The 15,718-nt window shown below is 39.9% G+C and overlaps 1 long non-coding RNA gene across 1 annotated transcript; it reads right to left on the minus strand.

The window, feature by feature from the left end:
* Window positions 1-1,556: 1,556 nt before the first annotated feature.
* LOC121403004 lies at window positions 1,557-11,459 on the minus strand. Its single transcript, XR_005966942.1, has 3 exons — window positions 11,347-11,459; window positions 7,747-7,977; window positions 1,557-2,018 (listed from the first exon to the last, which is right to left on the minus strand). It is a non-coding gene; the product is annotated as an uncharacterized LOC121403004 (long non-coding RNA).
* Between the last annotated feature and the right edge of the window lie 4,259 nt (window positions 11,460-15,718).

Below are 15,718 nucleotides of genomic sequence, written 5' to 3' on the forward strand. Positions count from 1 at the left end.
TATCCTTTATATTATCTCTTGTCAAACTGTTTACATTTGTATTTTTTTTTTACTTACAACAGTTCATATGTTTCTGTTTTATATTTTTTAAATAAATAATCGTGTCATTTGTCAGCTAATTGATTGCTAATATTAAATATTTTGTTATACACAATTTTGTCTTGGGCAGATAGATTTAGCTACCTTACAATGTTTTAATAATGCAGATATTTATAAGATCCATTATAAGAAAACCTGTTGTCCGCAAAGTTCCAAAATATGACACACTGGCATTTCTCACAGAGTTCTATTTAAACAAGAAATTATGCAATTTAATTCATTATCTTCAAACAAGTGTTGATGAGTGTTGATTGGTTACTACTCCCTCTCCCCTCCCAAGTTACAAAAGCAAAAGAAGATTGTTCCCACTCAGCATTTACTACAAAACAGGGTTTTCTTACAACCACGTGGACATGCAAATCACAGAGTTCTTTATCCAGAATTCCAGTTGAGTATTTTTCAATGGTTGTCAATGGTACTTTCTCTTCTTGGAGTAGAGTTCTTAGTGAGATGCTGCAGAGTTCAGTTTTGGTCCAATTTTATTCAATTTGTTCATTAATAACTTGGGGCAGGCAGCGCCGGATTCGCTGGGCGAGCGACCCTAGGACATGCGCTCCGCGCGGTCCTAGCGCCCGCCCACACTACCACACGCTGGCCCGGGCCTATGTGGCCTCGCCACAAATCCGGGCCTGGGGGCAGGGTGTTGTAAACAATGTTTCTGTGTTTGACTCAAAAGCATGTAAGCCAATTAATTCTATCCGGGATGTCTCATCCTTGCACGGGCACCTTGACAAACTGGCAATTTGGGAGGCTAAGTGGCAGATAATATTAAGTGTTGATAAATGTACAGTTACTTATTTTCATTTAAAAATGTGAAAAACACTTATACCCTTAATGATGATAGGTTAAGCAAATCCATGATGAAGAAGGACCAGGAGGTAATTGTGGATAATAAATTGTAGCAAGCAATGGCAGTCAGCAGCAAGGAGGGCCATCAAAATATTGTCCTGTATTAAATGTATAATTACATTATACATTAAATTATAATTATATAAATAATAAATGTAAGGTTATGAATTTTTGTTTAAAAATATGCACGCCACTTCTACCCTTTATAACCCTAATTTGGTTACTGTCTCTTTAAATATCAACCCTTGGCAATTCAGGGCCCTGAGTCCCTTTTGCATATGAAAAGCATTGGGAACTGGGATTTACAGAGCAGTGCCTCCACCTAGGGAACACTGAGGAGCATTTCCCTTAGGAAAAAAAAAAACACAGTTTAAACTTTATGTAAACACAAATACAAATAAAGTATAAACTTTATGTAAAACTGTATGTAGCAACTATTAATGCAAATTACACAATATCACTTTACTCTGGGGAACCTGTGTGGACCCTGGCACAGTCTCTCAAAGCCACAGTCCCACACTCCACATCAGGTGGATAAATGTAGAATAAATCCGGTCAGTCCAATGTCCCTTCCCCAAGAGCTCTTATGTCCCCAGGTAGCGCTACCTGCCCCAAGGTACCTTTCCCTTTGAAAGTAGTAGCCGCTCCCACGTGGCAGGTACACAAGCAAGACCTGTCCTCAATCTGGGGAAACACACAGCTGCCAAAGCATCCACAGGCAGGAGTTAGAAACTGTCTCTCTCTGATGCTCAAATACTTTCTCAAGCAGAGCAAAACGCAGCCTTTCCTTTTCCTTCTTCCTAGAAACTCCTTTCAAGCAGCACTGTCACTCTCCACATTTATAGATCTCTCTGGCTGCTGTAGCAGGGATCCCTTTATAAGCTCTGTAGGAAACCCTGTACATTTGGCTCCAAAATCAGGCACTCCCCCTCTTCAAAAAGATGCAGTGGGTCGCCCAGCAGATCAGATGGCTCTCGAGCCTGTAACTGGGCTGGATGATGTCAGGGGAAGGATTTGTCTTATCCTCTACATCTTAAAGGAAAACTGTGCCTCCAGAACAATGTAGGTCTCTATAAAAAAATATATACATATACTCAATAAAACCGCTCAAATGTAAAATCCTGCTTCATCGAAATAAACTATTTTTATAAAGATATACTTTTGTAGTAGTATGTGCTATTGAGTATTCCTAAATAGATAATTGCCATTTTAAGAACTAAGAGCCGCAAGGGCACACATACATGCATAAGCCAATTAATGGACAAAGTTCTGTCTTTTACTCCCACATTTCTTCCTGTTACAGTTCAAGCTACATTATTTATGGTCATGTGATCTCTGAGGCTGGCTCAGAGTAAAATATGTAAAAGGGTGATATTTACTGATAGATATTACAGTTTGGTAAGATTCTTTAACAGGCTGCAATAACTAACTATAACTATATAAATTATCTGCTGTCTAAATATTCCTTCTGGGGCTATAGTTTTTCTATAATTGCATTAAGTTAATCCATGATGGAGAAGGATCTAGAGGTAATTGGGGATAATAAACGGTAGCAGGGGTGTCCACAAATAGGGGCAAGGGGGGGCACTTGCCTCCCCCTGGACTTGTACTCGGTGCTGGAATTGGGCAGGATGCAATGATTCACATTTAACAAATGCAGACCGAGTCTTAAGAGTTAAAATAAAGATAGTGCCGAGCAGTTTAATGGGCAGGAGATTGAAGCAGCGGCACGGAGGAGAAAGATAAGGCAGCAGGAAACTCAGCTTTTGCCCCTACACCCTTTTTTTATCACGGCAGTCCTCTTCTAGCTGGAACTCCTGTGGGCATTCGGCATACAGGACAAACTGAACTGAATGGCACTATTTATTTAGGTTAAAGAAGTGATAAGGCTACGGAGCTCTCTGATAGTGTCTGTTAACTTTGATTTAGGGAGCTAGCACACTGGCAGATTTGGGGAGATTTAGTCACTTGGCGACTAATCGCCTCTTCTGCGGGATGACAATCTCCCCAAACTGCCTTCCCCCTGCCTTTCGTCTTGTGAGGCAACTTCGGTTGACTTCGGAAATCAAAGCGTCGTGAGTGCATTGGCGCTGGCGTTTTCTCATTATAGCAGGCGGAAGGCAGGGGGAAGGCTAGATTTTGCCCGTGTGCTAGATGGTCTGCTGTTTTACTGGCTTCTGTGAAAAGTGTGTCTTGTGTCTATGATGTGTATTTCTGTTTGTGTGTGTTAGAGTATCCCTGTGTGTGCCTCAGTGTGTGTGTGTGTTACTTTGTGTGTGGCTATGAGTCTGCCTGAGTCTGTGTGTATGTGACTGTGTTTGTGTCTGTGCCTGAGTCTGTTTGTGTGTGCCTGAGACTGTGTGTGTCTGTGTGTGTGTTCTGTGCCTGTGTGTTTCCCTGAGTCTGTGTGTGAATGTATGTGTGTGCCTGTGTGTGTGACTGTATGTGTGTGCCTGAGTCTGTGTGCCTGAGTGTGTGTGTGTGTGTGTATGCGTGTGTGTGACTGTATGTGTGTGGGCCTGTATGTGCGTGTGCCTAAGTCTGTGTGTGTTTTTGCTTGTGTGTGTCTGAATCTATGCCTGTTTGTGTATCTGAAAGTTGTTGCCAGTATTGCAGATTGTGACTGCGTAAAAATAACATGATAAAAAAATGATAACATGATGAAATTGATGTGGGAAAGTGACAATTGAGGAAGAAGTGGGGAGAAAATGGCAAAGAGGGGTAGAAAAGAAAATGGGGTAGATAAAATGTTGCATGCATGAAAGAAAATGGAATTGTACTGGACAGCAGAAGAGGAGGGGGACAGAAAAGAACCACTGAAGGATGGGAAAAAGAACAAAATATGAAGAAAAAATGTTAAAGTATTAAAGGTGGAAAAGTGGCAACACATAAAAAGGAGAAGTAGTCCTTTAACATGAAGTGAACAAGTAAAGAGGAAAAGTGGAAGATTGAGCAAGAAGAGAACAGAATGGAGAAGAGACCATTGAATAACAAGGTATGCCTTGCATACTATAAGCTTTAAGAAGGGGTTGGATCAACTTGTACTATGTTCTATCTTCCATAAGCCTGTATTCCCTCCCTTGCTAAGCCATATTATAGAAAAGCTCTGTAGATTCTGAAACCAAAATATTGGTACAAGTAATTTGTGTGATTCCTTTACCTCCTTGCCCCCCACCCCTGGAAAACTTTCTGCGGACACCCATGAACAATAGCAGGCAATGCCAATCAATAGCAAAAAGTGCCATCAAGACATTGTCCTGTACTAAAAGGGACATAGATGGGAGAAGAGGGTAGCTCTTCCTCTTTACAAAGCACTGGAAGACCACCATTTAAAATATTGTCCAGTTTCTATCTCTTGTGCTTAAAATTCATTTAATTCATAATTCATAATGAAATAAAGAAAGTTCAAAGAAGAAAAACTAAGCTAATAAATGGTATGGAAGGTCTCAGTTGGGATTGTTTACAGTGGAGAAGGAGAAGAGTCACTTAAGTGGTGTTATGATAACTATGTATAGAGATATGAGGGTCCCATGCAATAAACTCTCAGATACTTTCAGTGGATGCAAGGACATATAATTAGAAAAAAGAATGTTTCATCTTAAGATACAAAGAAAGTTTTTACAGTGAGAGCTATGAAGTTATAGAATTCTGTTCCTGAAGCAGTTGTACTGCAGATGCATTCAATGTCTTTAAGTATGGATTGGATGCCCTTTTAGAAAGTAAAAAAAAATACAGTGTTACAGAATTTAATTCTTATTACAAAGTTAATCTATTGACATCTCTGACTTCCATCTTGGAGTTAGAAAGGAATTCAACCCCACCCCCCCCATCCCACCTGCGGCAAATTGGCTAACCTGCAAATTGTTTTTTAATCTGCATCTGGATTAACAAGGATTAACAAGGCAGGCTCACTTAGAAACAAATGTTAAACCGCATGCATGTGAGTGTTTTTTAAACCTTATCTGCAATGTTACTACCGTATATACTCGAGTATAAGCCGACCCGAGTATAAGACGATATACCTAATTTTACCTACAAAAACTGGGAAACCTTATTGACTCGAGTATAAGCCTAGGGTGCATTCCAGTACACACTGTGTTGTGATGTCTGTACGTACTGAGGCAGCAGCTGTCATGCATCCATGCATAGAGGCTCTCTACAGAGTAGGCACAGAAGACAGGATGGCAAGATAGTCATGTTGATAAGGCAGGATGGTGACAATTGGGCAAAATGGTAATAGTGGGTTAAGATGGCAGTAGGAAAAGATGCTGACAGTAGGGCAGCGTGTCGACAGAATGGAAAGATGGTGACAGCAGGGAAATTTAAGGTAGTAGGGCAAGACGGCGACAATAGGGCAAGATGATGACAGTAGGCAAACTCCTACTGTGCCCAAAATGGGAATTGTAAAGCAAGATGGCAGATGCAGTTAATGACAGTGACGATGTAAAATTGAGTCACTAGTGACAGTAACACTGTATTTTTGCTCTGCCTGATCTGGGGCCCTTCAGCTGTCAAACTAAGGCAGCGCCGGGCCAAACTCCTACTGTGCCAAAGATTGGGATTTTTATTTAAAATAAAAAACAATACAAAGCATAACAAAATCAAAGTATATCAAAATTACATTATATTACAATATGTACATTATTTACAAAGAATTTGACCAAGAGAAATCAAAGTTCATCCAATTTTTTTCATTCACGCTTTTTTTCTGAATCTCATTCACTTTAATAAACACAATTTCCCTTAAGATTTTCCTTATTGTTTGGTCTATTGATTCATTGTCTTTCCCAAAAGTTTTCATACATCGGATAGACCACAAATGATATTATTATACAGTATAATAAATACAGTCTCTTGGTTATAGCAGTGCTTCCTATGAATGATCCCCTAGGCTCTTTCTGCATAGTCATTACCACGTATATTATAAATACCCAACACCTTCAGCACACCCTCATATAAACAACATGAAACAGAACAATCCACCAAAAAGTGCTCTTGACTCTCCTCTACCCCACACCCCCAGGGACACTCTTTTCTTACATGACTTAGATATTTCATGTTGCCCCGCACATACAACTTGCCCTGCAGTGTCAGCCAGGAGTTATCAAACAGTTTTGGGGGGAGTCTCACACTGTTTAAAAACCCTGGAGTATCTCCTCCAGGGTTTTGCTGGTACAGTCCCTTATAGCCAGTGGGACAGTAAAGAAGGATGTTAGTACCCTGGCATAGATTTGCTTCCTCGGAGTTGTGTAATTTCTGCTGCCCCAATGTCCCACCTCTTTTACACGGACCTCTTTCACCCTACCGCCCTGCAGCCAGTCCACGATAAAAGACGATGCCCAAGACCTGATACAACTTTCCCACAGGGAGCTTGTTCCTTGAGTCAGACTCCCAAAGTTAAACTTTAGGAACATGACACCAAAGAAGGTCACAGGACAGACCATCCCCAAACCTCACTCTTTCCTCTGCAGGAACGTTACCCCTCTTTTGACTGGGTTTAGCCTATTCCCCCAGATCATCTGGAAGAATAAGCTATAGACTCGAGCATAGAAAGATTCTGGCAAAGGGAACACACAGGACACATACAAAAACAACGGGATCAGAAAAGTCTTGATAAGGTTAACTCTTTCCCTATAGGTCAGCTTCTACCCTTTCCAACGCTGAACTTTTGCCAAACCGGTATCCAACTTCTCTTCCCAATTTAGCCTGGCATTATCTTCTTATATCCCTCCCAAATTTAACCCCTAGTATTTTAACTTGAGAGGAGGCAACAGGGAAGGTTCTTAACTCAAAACTGGGCTCATCCTCCAAACTCCACAAAGCTCTGTGCCAAAGATAGGACCTGCTAATGGTCATCCTTCCCTTTTGTTTCTCCCATCCACAATACCGTAATTTCACCCGCTGCGTTGCTACTTTGCTAGCCGTGCTACACAAATTTTGGGTAGGGACAGGTCTGGGGATGAGCGGGACAGAGCCTTGAAGTACTTGAAGCATCGTGACGCAATCGCAGCATCTCCCAAATCTAAACTACAGGTAAGCCTAGTCCAGCCTTTGGCCCCGACTTCCGGCTTTCAGTTGCTAGGTGACGTGACATCACTCTCGGAATGCTGCCTCGCTTCCTATAGATGGAGGCCTGCGCTTCCTGTGTGGGAGTTGTGAAGCTAGCGGTGCCCGCAAGATGAGTACTACCGGTATGTTTGCAGATACCATTCTGATTTAAATCAGTGTGCACAGCGTCGCTGGCTGTCGGTGAGGAGTCCATATAAATGACGGGCAGAGGGCAGTTTGTGAGCCGGAAAGCGAGATAGTGTTAGCGGTTGGGTGATTCTGCACATTGTCTCGAGTATAAGCTAAGGTACACTTTTTCAGCACATTTTGGGTGCTGAAAAACTCGTGTTGCTCTCCAACTTTTTCACATTGGAATGTGGCTCATGGTTAAACAAGGTTGGGGATCCCTGCTGGTGAGTTGCACCTATACAACTGACTTGGGCTCAGTGGATACCATTATTGACTCCACATGCCATAAGTAACTCTATTTGCACTCAAATGTTATTATAAAAAGTGAACTAAAATGTATACTTGATTCACTTCATCCAACATTACAAATTCACCTTTAAAACATTTTATAAATACATAGTTATCCTAAGTATTTTTTACTAAAAAAAAAGAATATTCATTCAAGTGCAGACTGTTACTGCTGTCTTCTCTTGCACAATTTCTGTTCGGCTTTCTTACAAGTCTTACAAATGATAACAGTTCTATAATCCATTCCTGGGCACACATGCCATAAATACTTACACATATCTCTGATGAATAGGAGATTGTTGCATTCTGTACAGTCCCTGTGCACACAAGGTGTGGTTACTGTTTGCTGCAATGTGCAGCTGATGGAAATTTACTGGTGCAAAATATCCCTCGATTTTAAGTAGGATTGTTGTTGCTTGGGTCACCAAACCATTGCTTCTTTTCAAGCTGGCAGTTTCATCTTAATTGGGAGATGAATCATTAATCCTCATTCAATTCCATCTCCTTAATTAGTTTGGAAGGGATTGCAAAAACAATTAGAAAAAAAAGACCATGTCATCAGAAAAATATTAACCATGACTTGGAATTGATTTTAGGTTATTAAATCATCTGATAGTAAAGAGCCATTATGATATATCAGCGTATCATTTTACTTAAAGTAATCAGGGGAATGTATCTTAAAATTGTTCTTGCAAGAAGGAAAGATAAACAATTCTGAAATGCCCCTAGTAGAATAAATTGTTTATTAAATCTTACACATATTTATTGGATTTGTGCCATTAGAATTATGAAGCCATTAAATAAAAGAAATTATTACCGGTAGTTGAAATTAAAGCATTTATATAGTTATTAATAAAAAAAAGTTTTTACTGTAAAAAATGGCAGGTTTCCAAAGATACTAAATTTTGCTTTAGTATTACTTGCTTTTACATAGAGACTTTTTTAAAGGAATTTTTCAGTATAAAAATAAAAAACTAAGTAAATAGATACGCTGTGCAAAATAAAAATGTTCCTAATATAGTTAGTTAGCCAAAAATTTAATGTATAAAGGCTGGAGTGACTGGATGTCTAACATAATAGCCAGAATGCTACTTCCTGCTCTCTTGGTTTCCACTGTTTGGTTACCAGGCATTAACCAATCAATGACTTGTGGGGGGGGGGAGCATGGGTCAAAACTGTTTGCTTTTTAATCTGAGCTGCATGCTAAGGATCAATTGCAAACTCACTGAACACTTATGTCCCAAACTCATCATCGCTGAAAAAGACTCCATTCCTGGGTACTATTCCAGTGATCACTTGTTGCTAGTCTAAACTGATTGCATACAGGGTAAAATTACCGCTTAGCCTTAGACAGTAAAAGGCTAAGTAAAATAGAAGTAAAGTACAATGGACCTTTTTTGTAGTAAAAATTACCAGATCAATTGCATTTCCATTGTACATTACCCCTTTTATGTACTGAAAGACCACCATTTTATGACCTTGTGTCTTTGTATAGTTATATACTTCCAGGGTTAGTTATGAACGCAAGTTTCGTGTGCAAAGTGAAATTTTGGAGGCATGTTTTACCCATAATACCATTACCCTTAAACAATTCTTTTCTTCAACGTATAAAATAGAGGAGACTGAGTTATAGGATCCAACATATAAAGGTAGCCATATTTCAGCTCGAAAAAGTTTGACCCAGGATAGAGTACTTAAATGTTTAAAGTAAAGCAAAGCTAATTTCAACAAGATCCCAAGGCCTGATGGAATACATCCTCAAGTAGTTCAGCTTTAGACAGGTCCCTTTCATCTGCTATGGTACCTAAGAACTGGAAGAAAACTAATGTAATTTTAATACTTTAAAGGGATTGCATTCTCAACTTGGCATTTACAGGTCTGTAAGCTTTGCATCTGTTACTGGCGCGTTGTTTCAAGGTGTGTTAAGGCAACATATTGAAGATGTATTCTGCAGAATGGCATCATAATTAGTAATAAGCATGGCTTTATACGGGACAGATTGTGTGAAACAAATTTATTAGATTGAAAGCAAAAACTTGGACTGTGGGGTTGCAGAATATGTGATCTTGGATTTTGCCAAAGCTTTTCATAAAGTGTTGCATAAAGCATTTGCTTTCTAAAATCTGTTGGTCTTGGTAAAAATGTTTGTACATGGATAGAAAACTGGTTAAAGGATTATGTAAAGAGTACCGTAATTCCTTGTGGCTGGTCTGGGCTGTGTGCATGCACAGTAGAATACAACGGGAACATATGTGCACAGCCCAGGGCAAGCAGGAAGGATTCCAGAAACAGGAAACAATATAGTGGTGTGGTGCTCACTAGAGTAGAACTCCGGGCCTGTGCATTTTTCAGAGAAGGGGAATGCCAGGCTGGGGACCGATGTTAGTTATAATAAACAGGGAGCGCATAACTAATTGGAACAGATGATTCATAAGAGAATGTAATACAGTTAGGCCCATAAATTTTAAATAAAGCAACTCAGATGCAGTTGAACTGCAGACTTTCAGCTTTAATTCAGTGAATTGAACAAAAAGATTGCGTAAATGTGAGGAACTAAAGCCTTTTTTAACACAATCACTTCATTTCAGGGGTTCAAAAGCAACTGGACAAATTAAAAAACGGAAAATAAAATGTAAATTTCTAATACTTGGTTGAAACCCCTTTGCTTGCAACTCATGGACATCACCAGATTCTGGGTTTCCTCCTTTTTAATGCTCTGCCAGGCCTTTACTGCCGCAGCTTTCAGTTGCTGTTTGTTTGTGGGCCTTTCTGTCCGAAGTTCAGTCTTCAACAAGTGAAATTCATGCTCAATTGGGTTCAGATCAGGTGACTGACTTGCTTCTGTCCTGTGTCACATCATCGATAAACACTAGAGTCCCAGTGCCACTGGCAGCCATGCACGCCCAAGCCATCACACTGTCTCCGCCATGTTTTACAGATGATGTGGTATGCTTTGGATCATGAGCTGTTCCACATCTTCCACATCTTCCCCATACTTGCCATCATTCTGGTAGAAGTTGATCTTGGTTTCATCTGTCCAAAGAATGTTTTTCCAGAACTGTACTGGCTTTTTTAGATGTTTTTTTAGCAAAGTCCAATCTAGCCTTCCTATTCTTGATGCGTATGAGTGGCTTGCACCTTGCAGTTGCACCCTCTGTATTTACTTTCATGCAGTCTTCTCTTTATGGTAGACTTGGCTATCGATACTCCTAACTCGTGGAGAGTGTTGTTCACTTATTTGGCTGTTGTGAAGGGGTTTCTCTTCACCATGGAAATGATTCTGCGATCATCACCACTGTTGTCTTTCGTGGACGTCCAGGTCTTTTTGAGCTCACCAGTACTTTACAAAACTGTATATTTTGCCACTCCTAGTTTTGTAGCAATTTCTTGGATGTTATTTTAATGTTTTTGCAGCTTTAGGATGGCTTGTTAAAAAAGAAAAAAATACAAAATCCTCTGTCTCACCAATGTATCTATTTAGGCTTGTCTGGGGTAGGGGTAGAAGGGTGCTGCTGACTAGTGTATTTAGAAAAAAAATGCTCAGTTGAGCATTCTGTTGAGATGTACCTGTGCGCGTTTGCCACAGAATTTGACATTGTATAACATTAGGAGCAGCGACCAGTGAAAAGGGGTTTTGTCAATTGCTGTTGTGCTCCAGATGGCAGCAGTAGACAAAATGCCCTGTGAGCCACAACCTTAAGAAAAAAATACTTCTTGCTCTTAAGGTCAGTGGCATACAGTAAGAGAGATTTGAGCATCAGGATTTAAGTGGCCCAAATACAAAGCACCAAATAACCTGTAACATAATAATTTGTTAAAGGAGAATTAAACCCTAACAAACATATATGCCTATATTTCATATAATTAACTTACTGCCCCAGTCTAAAGGTTCAGCATCTCTATTGCAGGATTGATCCAAGCCTTCAAAGTTGTGACAGGAGCTCCCATCTTGGATTTTGTTAGGAGTAATACACATATTCTCTGGAAAGCTGCAGAAAAAAAAAGATGATGCTTTGGGACTAATTATTAATTTATTTTGCTAATGTAATAATAACTGATTATTAAATTCTGAGTTACCATATAATGAGAACCTGAATACCAATCAGCCTTGTATTGTGACTTTTATGGTTACCTTGGGCTGGTACAAAAACCCAAAACATAATGTGCAACATTTCTGCCCTAATTCTTTGTTTAGCTTTAGTCCTCCTTTAGGTGTACATTGACATTCCTCTACCCTAAGAGTACAAGAGTATTTCGTATTCAGTGGGAATTTTGACTCACAACATTATTATTTCCAAAGTGTCTTTTCTCAGTTAGGTTGGTGTTGGACCAAAACATTTTTTGCTATAGGGCATGGTAAGTTTTAGTTTTGCCAATAAGAAGAATTTTTCATTTAGGAATGTAAAGGTTTTCCAATGCCCCATGAATGTGTTAGCCAGCTAGGCTGGGTCTTTTTCCCATAGGGGAGGGGGAGGGATACTCCCATATGTTCGGCCTCTCTTTCTGGTGCACCCAGTCGCTGGAGGAGGTGGTGTGTGGCTGGGGAGGGCCTGAAGTGACCATTGGCCTCAGTATAAGAGGCAAGCAAGTGTCAGGTCAGAAACTGTAATAGGTCACTATAGGAGTGACATAGGTGACATAAAGTTTCAGGAAAGTTAGTGAGCAGCGAATGCTCCAATGAGGATTTTAGTGAAGGGTTAGCACCCTGCGGTGACAAGGCAACCAGGTTAGGAACTCAAGTGATTAGGCTCAGGGATAGGGATCCTTGGAGTGTAAGACCAGCTGTGAGATTCACCATTATGAAGTATACCATCAGTTCAATAAATTGTTCTTCTGTTTTAAAGAACCACTGGTGCCCAAAGTTATTTGGTCAAGAGTAAATACTGTGTGCTTATACCACAGTGGTAATCCCTTCCTCAATACGATAAGCGGGGGCCCCACTTGAAGATAAAGAGTCTAATTATATGGTGCCTACCAGGAGTTGGGCCCCTGTTACATACATTTCACCATTATACCACATTTGCAGTTTTTATAAACCCAATACATGTACTGAATAGTGAATGAGAAGTAGTTCAGTGTGGCCACATGAGACACCATAAAGGTGGTGAGTTGTATAAGGACACACTTGGGAGGTATTAATATAGCCTCAGAACATACGCCTGGGGGAGTGAACACATATATGCTGCTTAGTAATGCCACTTAGAGGACCACCATACCAAAACAGAAATACATGTTTTCCAGTATTTTACTGATGTAACAATGTTTATATTTCACTTAAATCATCTGCCCATTCAGATTTATATTTTATTGAGGTATATTTGTATATAAAAGAATAGGAATAATATACTTTAGGAACAATTTAAACCTGATTTAAATATTTTCATTTTGTGTTTATGTACATTTAGTACCTTTTGGCATTCGTATATGTTAGGAAATGCAAATCATGGTATCATTTCAGTACAGGACAGTTTATGTAGAGCTTTTAGAAATATTTCAGAAGCATTAAAACAGAAATAAAAGCAATTATCTCTCAGCATGAACAAACAGACCATCTATAACCTGAGTTTATGGATCAAAGGTGAGAACATGAGACAACTGGAAAATTCCATCCATGCCTCAGTATTTTTTTAATCCTTAGGGAATTTGCATAATGTACAAGAGGGCAGGGTTTAAGGTCACAGACAAAGCGGCAAAGCTTTAAACTAGTGCTTTCAACTTCAAGTGTCAATAAAATGCATACAGTTTAAACATTTACAGATTATGTAGAAGAAAATTGTGTCCACTTAACACAAGGGAGATCGACTGGGAAAGATACCCATAAAAATCAGCCTTTATAAAATGCTGCATTAGAACATTTTTATTGATAGACGAATTGGCTGTTTTAGGCAATACACACTACAGAATATTGGTTAATAACATTAGGTTGCTGCGGTGACTTAATAGACCCAATTCTGAAAAAAGCTAGTGTAAGTGTAAGTAAACAGAGCTTCAGGATCTTGTGGTATTCACCCCACAACACTAAAGGAAGTCGGGATTGCCAAACTACTTTATTTAAACTCCCAGGATTCTTTGATGTGCTGAGAGAATGGTGAATTGCTATGTAGTCATCATTTCAAAATATATCCCATTCTCAGATTGTAAACTATAGGCATGTTAGTTATCGGTGTTAGGAAAAATTTTGGAGGGGCTAAAAAGTTATAAGTTACAATAATATATTAAAACCAGGCAAAGTAATCAATCCCCCTTGAGCTACGGAATGCTCGGTGCACTACTTCCTCCCCCCTCCACTACTGTAACTGCCCTCCTAACTCCCCTACATCAACACTTGAACACACCTCACTGACCTGCTTTTTCTCTTACCCCAACCTACTTCTGGTCTTCAAACTAATTGCAGCCTCAATGAAATTGTGCCATAGACTTGTGTCTTTTTTACCTACCCCTAGTTCCAGCCCTGGAACACATTTTAAATCACAGTACTATTACTCTGTGCCATGCTGGTTTTATGCGCAATAGATCTTGCCAAACGTTTCATTGCCTACTGTAGCCTACCCAAGGGTATGACTTGATATAGTAGTCTAATGACTGTGGTGACACTCCAAAGATGCCCAGTAAATACCAACACAAGCTGAAAGTGAACCCAGCCCATTATTATACAGGAACTGGGCTGAAATTAATTGGTAATTAAATGCATAAATAGAAATGGTCAAAAATAACATGCAATGCAATACAATTTATATCAGTTAAATCCACATTAGTATTTGATTTTAGCAATAAAGGTAACTAAGGATTTGACATGTAATATATGGATATTTGGGAGCTCCCCTAAAGGTCCTAAAAGCGAGCAACGTTGGGGCCCTTAAAGAAAAGTTCACTCCCAGGATCACTGAGCTTTGTATAATAGATTTAAATGTGTACTGTCACATTAAATGTAGTTATCCTTGACTCTGTACTCCACTTTGTATTGGTCAGCAATAATAATCCCACAGTAGCTTGGTGCAATGAGTGTCCTGTAGCAAATGGCACAGAATGTTTCTTCTGCAGAGTCTGTCTGAAGAGAACTATACTGTACAGTCAATCCCTGTGTTTCTTTTGCATAAATGAGCTATTGGTTACCTGTATCTCAGTACTGCTGCACACTTACTACTGAGATGTGAGGCAGGGAAGTCTGATACTAATAAACTTGCTTGCAGGCCGCAGGTCTCACTTCCAAACTATATTTTCTGTACTGGAGGCTTGGAATGGCTCTGGCTGGATTTCAGTCTGCTTCCCAAACTTTGGAGGAGGGTCTCTGCTACCTCCCTTACATCATGCACACACACTGGCCTTTCACAGAAATCTCCAGCAGCTCTCAGCCACCTTTGTCCTCAGGCCCTTTCCTTCTCTCTTCTCCACCATCTCGAGGATTTCCTTTCCCCCCACTTCCTCTGCAGAGCACTGCCTTCTGGTATCTGTAGTCTCCTGGGTCACATTATTATTTACACTGCTGCACTGCAACTCTGAATAACAGTGACTATTAATCCACAAAACTGTCAGGATCGGCACCCAGAATCCAGAACCAATGCTAGGTTCCCTGGTCTCGGCTCTTGCTTTCACCTCTGGAGGAGCCCTTGGCTAATTGGATGAGCAGAGGGGCACAATCGTTTAACAAAGTCTTTTGGGCAAAAGGTCACAGTTCAAGGACAAAACAGGCCAGGTCAGTGCGGGCAGAATAAAGCAAAGTCGGACAGGCAATGGTCAAAACCAGGAGATCAAATCAGAATAGTCAAGCCAGGCACGGGTCGGATTACGGATTTCGGAATAGTCGGATAACTGGCAGAGGTCGGGAACACAGAAGTCAGCAAAGTCAGGAAGGCAGGGTCAAAACAGGAATCAGAATACAGACAAATTGCACCCAGAAACTCAGAAATGGAACCTAACAACGGGCAGTGATCCAATGTCCCTTTAAATCCATTTGTAAATCAACTAAGGCCTGTAAGTTGTCTATGGTGCAGAAATACAAAGAATGTATGTCTGGACAGGCTATGCTGTTGCAGTTGTGGTGTTGTAGTTTATTTAGTCTGGGACATAAATACTTATACTATTTTGCAAAATTAATTGAATAATTGGATGTTCTTAAGTAAAAATCTCAGCTGGACTAAATCACTTACTGGACAATAATCAATCAAAAAATGTATTTTTGTTGCAATTTTGTTTTACGGTGCACAAGGTGGAAATCATTCTAGTCCCCATTTGCAGCAATATGCCA

Source organism: Xenopus laevis, chromosome 4L (assembly GCF_017654675.1).
Source record: "Xenopus laevis strain J_2021 chromosome 4L, Xenopus_laevis_v10.1, whole genome shotgun sequence".
Taxonomy (NCBI): domain Eukaryota; kingdom Metazoa; phylum Chordata; class Amphibia; order Anura; family Pipidae; genus Xenopus; species Xenopus laevis.